The sequence below is a fragment of the Rhinopithecus roxellana genome, chromosome 7 (assembly GCF_007565055.1).
Source record: "Rhinopithecus roxellana isolate Shanxi Qingling chromosome 7, ASM756505v1, whole genome shotgun sequence".
In the NCBI taxonomy this organism is placed as follows: Eukaryota; Metazoa; Chordata; class Mammalia; order Primates; family Cercopithecidae; genus Rhinopithecus; species Rhinopithecus roxellana.
The window spans coordinates 32,021,564-32,027,702 of NC_044555.1; the positions used below are offsets into that span (position 1 = coordinate 32,021,564).

Below are 6,139 nucleotides of genomic sequence, written 5' to 3' on the forward strand. Positions count from 1 at the left end.
ATAGGCATGGGCAAGGACTTCATGTCTAAAACACCAAAAGCAACGGCAGCAAAAGCAAAAATTGACAAATGGGATCTAATTAAACTAAAGAGCTTTTGCACAGCAAAAGAAACTACCACCAGAGTGAACAGGCAACCTACAGAATGGGAGAAAATTTTTGCAATCTACTCATCTGAAAAAGGGCTAATATCCAGAATCTACAAAGAACTCAAACAAATATACAAGAAAAAAACAAACAACCCCATCAAACAGTGGGCAAAGGATATGAACAGACATTTCTCAAAAGAAGACATTCATACAGCCAACAGACACATGAAAAAATGCTCATCATCACTCGCCATCAGAGAAATGCAAATCAAAACCACAATGAGATACCATCTCACACCAGTTAGAATGGCAATCATTCAAAAGTCAGGAAACAACAGGTGCTGGAGAGGATGTGGGAAATAGGAACACTTTTACACTGTTGGTGGGATTGTAAACTAGTTCAACCATTATGGAAAACAGTATGGCAATTCCTCAAGGATCTAGAACTAGATGTACCATATGACCCAGCCATCCCACTACTGGGTATATACCCAAAGGATTATAAATTATTCTACTACAAAGACACATGCACACGTATGTTTATTGCGGCACTATTCACAATAGCAAAGACTTGGAATCAACCCAAATGTCCATCAGTGACAGACTGGATTAAGAAAATGTGGCACATATACACCATGGAATACTATGCAGCCATAAAAAAGGATGAGTTTGCGTCCTTTGTAGGGACATGGATGCAGCTAGAAACCATCATTCTTAGATTCTTAGCAAACTATCACAAGAACAGAAAACCAAACACCACATGTTCTCACTCATAGGTGGGAACTGAACAATGAGATCACTTGGACTCGGGAAGGGGAACATCACACACTGGGGCCTATCATGGGGAGGTGGGAGGGGGGAGGGATTGCATTGGGAGTTATACATGATATAAATGATGAATTGATGGGTGCTGACGAGTTGATGGGTGCAGCACACCAACATGGCACAAGTATACATATGTAACAAACCTGCACGTTATGCACATGTACCCTAGAACTTAAAGTATAATAATAATAAAAAAAAAAGATCTGTCATTTACAAGCAGTTCTAAGCATGCTTAGAAAGTGAGGAGATGTAACTGGTCTGTAGCTAATCAAAGGTTTTGTTTCAAAATCACATAATTCAGTTAATGTTGTGAGGTAAGGTGAGAAAAGGAAAAATATCACTCTCTCCCATTTCATCATTCTAAGCCACAGCAAAATATGAACATGTCTGCTTCTCTGTTTGCCTCATCTTAAATAATTTCTACAAACCCTTTTCCTCACTGTTTTTCTTGACCACTTCTGAAACGTGGTGTTCAGCACATCTGGAAAAAGATATCTATTTTCCAATTTTATATTCTATTGTATAAACATATTTGTTTGATATTCTGTTCATTTTTATAAGATTTTGATGATATCCAGACTAACTTCCTAACATGTCTTTATGATTTCCAGTGACTGAGATGAATACTAGTATAGCCAAGAAATTTCAGGGTAAGAGCTGCAACTTTAGCTAAAGCCAAAGGCTAAATTTTACATGTCTTTGTTAATGTTAAGCTGACGGAGGTAGTACAGACTCTGCTCTTTCTAGTGAATAGAAAATTTCAAGCCTCTTCTGTGAATTTTTAAGTAATCTAATCTGCTTGAGGTTTATTCTTCCTTTATAATCATGTTGCCAGCTCAGTCTGGGATTTGGGACCTAAATAATGATCTTTGAGAAAATTATAAGGTGAACCTCCTGGGTAAAGACAGAAAAATGCCAAGGATTTGATTACTAATTGTACCAATAACACAAAGGTCAGATATGCCCAGAGATCTAATGAATGCTCAGACACGTTCTCATTTCTTTCCCCAAATCTAATAATACGGCTAGAGCACTGATTTCCTAATATGGGTGGTATGGTTGTTGCTGTGCATGCTCTGATCACATCTGGACTCTGAGGAAGAAAGTGTGGGACAGGGGATTGGAAATTAAATGTCAGGCCCTTCATTTTCTGTGACTGGAGCCAGTAACTTTGTGCCACAATTAGAATCTCACTTAGCCTAGTGTATTAGTCCATTTTCACGCTGCTAATAAAGACATACCTGAGACTGGGTAATTTATAAAGACAAAGAGGTTTAATGGACTCACAGTTCTACGTGTCTGGGGAGGCCTCACAATCATGGCAGCAGGTGAAAGGCACCTGTCATATGGCAGCAGGCAGAGAGAATGCGAACCAAGCGAAAGGGGTTTCCTCTTATAAAGCTATCAGATCTCGTGAGACTTACTACCACGAGAACTGTAGGGGGGAAACCGCCCCCATGATTCAATTCTCTCCCACCGGGTCCCTCCCATAACACATGAGAATTGTGGAAGCTGGAATTCAAGATGAGATTTGGCTGAGGACACAGCCAAACCATATCACCTGGGCTTCTTTTTCCTCCCTTCCTCCATCACTGTGTCTCAGAGCAACTTATTTTCCTACTGGAGCATTTTTCACTGATACAATAGATATAATTTGGGAGCCTTTGATGGAAAGACTTGAAAGAGTCATTAACTTCATTTGCTTCATTTGTTTTCCAAGTCAAAGAATCCCAAAGAGAACTGCTGTGAAAAATAAGAGTATCTTAATTGACTGCCTTGAAGCTATGCATTTAGACATCATAGTCAGAAAGGCTGGGCTATTTCTTCAGGATGGACTGTTTCAAAAATTTAACTATTATCTAAAGTTGGAGTTCTTCCACTTTATGTGAAGGTTTACACTTTTATATCCTCCAATTCCCTTCCTTTGAGTATTGTTCCTCCCTTTGCTCTTTAGTATCCTACTCTGTCCAGGAAAGGGAAGACTTCAAGCCTTTTTTTTGGTGAATATTTTGAAGTAATGTTATCTGCTTGAGATTTACTATTTCTTAGAAATTTTTAGCTTACTAAATAGTGATTCAAGAAGCGTCCACCTGAATAAGTAGTATTTTACCATTTGCCTAACTGACTCACGACATCTTTTTCATTGGGTTCAAACACAGGCTACACCATTTACTAGCTGTGTGACCTCCAGCAAGTTACTTAACTTAGTTTGCTTAGTTATATAATAAAGATGAAAAGAATAATACCTACCTCATAGTATTGTTGTAAGGATTATATTAGCTTAATTTAAAAGTACTTAAAATGGTGACTGGCATATAGTAAAAATTTCAGTATGTGTCATTGTTATTACTCTTACTGATCGGATTATTATAATTTGTAAATTTTCAAGTTAAAAATAGGCTCTCTGGTCTCCTTCTCCCCTGGTGGCAGCGGTGGCGGGGCTGCGGCAGTCGCCACCGCCGCTTGCCAGGGCATGTCGTGGACGCCGACCAAGACGAACGCGCTCATCGCAGTGTGGGGCAATGAGCAGCTGGTGGAGGCGCTGTACCAGCAGCTGGAGGGAGCCGGTACGTTGTTCGGCAGCAAGGCCCCCGGGCCAGCCATGTACGAGCGCATGTCCCAGGCCCTGGCCAAGCTGGGCTATGAGCTGACCCCGTCCCAGTGCCGGGAGCGCATCAAGCTGGTTGGATGCCCAGAACTGAATACTGTGCTCCAGCTGTGGCCTCACCGGTGCTGAATAGAGAGGAAGAACCACCTTCATAGCTTACATGAGCTGGAGTCAGATGGCAGCACTATGGAGGACTATTCACAGGACTGGGGAAACCACAGTCAGGATCTCCATGGCTATCCAACAGATCAGGAATTGGATGAAGTACCTGTCACAAAGAGAACATTAAAAATAAAACAAGAGTCTTCTGAAGAAGCACAGAGGAGAGACATCATGCAGAATATTGTACAGATTTTGGAATTGGTAGTTGAAATGGGAACTTTTTCAGAGCTGGACAGACTTTTCAAGGCTCCATCTTTCTAATAAACTGGCCATTTTTGGAATTGGTTATAACACCCGTTGGAAAGAGGATATCCATTACCATTATGCTGAGATCAGCTCTCAGGAGCCCCTTGGCAAGCGACTTCGGGAGTACTTCAACTCTGAGAAGTCTGAAGGACGGATCATTATGACCCAAGTGCAGAAAATGAACTGGAAAAATGTTTACTACAAATTTTTAGAGATCACTATTAGCAAAGCTAGGTGCTTGGAGCCGCACATGGAAATTGACTGGATACCCATTGCCCATTCCAAACCAACCAGTGGGAATGTTGTTCAATATTTATTGCCTGGGGGTATTCCTAAAAGCCCAGGCCTTTATGCCATTGGCTATGAAGACTGTATTGAGAGGCCCCTCTCACCACACATGGAGCAAGGTTCCCTGGACCCAGAAAAAGAGGGCCGGGTTGACCTGAGAACTCTTTCAGCATAAGCCTCATTACAGGTGGAAACAGAACCCACCCGAATTATCTATTGCTACCTCTGGATTTTTGAGATCAGGACTCTGCAGCAGTGCTTACTTTTACATTTCCAAGTGAATACCAAAACCTTCAGCAAAGATTGGGTTGGTATTAATGGGTTTTTATCTCAGAACTGTATTGTGGATCCTGGAGTTTCCCCCAAATCCATCTACATCACATTTGTAGAAGTAGAGAGGGATTTTCTTTCCACAGGCTCTTTAGTTGAGTGCCTGGAAAAAGCCATTGGATACCCCTTAAAATTTAACAACTGAATGTCATCCTTCATAAGGATTTGGGCTCTTAGCTCCTTCTCCTCTACTCACTTCCCATTACCGGGACCACCCCTCATCCAGATGCCACCATCAGACTCTTCATGGAAACCCTTACTTCGATTGGGCCAGTACGACTTCTAAGGAATCATAGTAGACTTGGGCCAGAAAAAACAGACCTTACCTGAAAATGCTCATTTTGAGCAAGTAAGATATATAGCGAACTTGCCTGGTGGGTCAGCTATTTCTTTTTTAAAAACAGAAAAACAATTTTTAAGTGGATTTTAGAGCCCTAATATAAACAAATGTAGGTACATTCCATATTGGACAAAACTTATACTTTGAGTTTCGTATGAAATTGAAAAATTGTATTTTTTTCACAATGTTTCATTTTTACACATCTCTGTGTCTCTATATAAGTAATATTTACAACCCTGAATCAATAAGCAATAGATAAAAAGATAGGTTTTCAGTGTACTAGCTGTTTTGCATTAACATAAACTATGAATGTAGGCTGCCTACTTATGAAATATAAAATATGCACTAACATTTTAATTTGTGTTTCACTTTCTTTATAAAATTAAGAAAACGCAAGAGCAGTTTCCCAAAGTCACATCTTAAGAAATGGGACTTGAGACACTGGTATTTACAAGAAAAGCATGATGACAGATTAGTCAGAAAAATTACATATAAAAGGTTTAGTGTAATTATCAAATGCTAAGGGTTGCATAAGATAAAAGAGAAAACTGTATAGGTTTTTAACGTAGAGTTACTGTGTGTGTGTGTGTGTGTGTGTGTGTGTGTGTGTGTGTGTGTGTTGGATAAGTGTTGGTTAAGCATAGACAGGACAATAACTATTGTCAAGTATTTTTATACTTGAACTTTTCCCACAACAATCCTGTGAGATCCTTGGTTATAGATAAAGAATCTAAGGACTAAATAGGCTAAGGATGTAAACACATGTCTTCAGAATGTAGTATTCTTTATGTCAGACTGAAGTGTAGTACTCTTTTGACTCTACAATAATTATACCTGTATTAGACAAATGGAATAAACCAGAACAAGATATACATAGTCCCTGGCTTCTCAATATTTCTAATGTAACACACACAAAATTTGAAAAAGTAATTAGAAATGTTTAAAAAAATTAAAAGGAGAACTTCTAGGTAGCTGAAGACAATGGTGGTCACCAAGCTACCACTCTCCCACCGTATCTTCCTAAAACAATATCAAATAACAAGATGGCAAATGTAAATTTACACAGAAAAAGCCCTCTGCATAACTTGAAGACATAGAATGTGAAAACTTCCAAGTAACAATAGGTTAAAAAAATAAAAATTACCAAATTCCAGTACAATCTTCCATGCTACCACCTTAATCCCAGCCACGAGGCAAAAGAGAAAAACTGTAGGGAAGACAGAAAAGGAATATAAGGAAGGAGCCAACTGATC

At 39.5% G+C, this 6,139-nt stretch overlaps 2 pseudogenes; both read left to right on the forward strand.

Moving 5' to 3' along the window:
* The first annotated feature begins 3,287 nt into the window (after positions 1–3,287).
* On the forward strand, positions 3,288–5,139 carry LOC104656361 (annotated as a pseudogene).
* Positions 3,360–3,680, forward strand: LOC115898713 (annotated as a pseudogene).
* Positions 5,140–6,139: the final 1,000 nt, after the last annotated feature.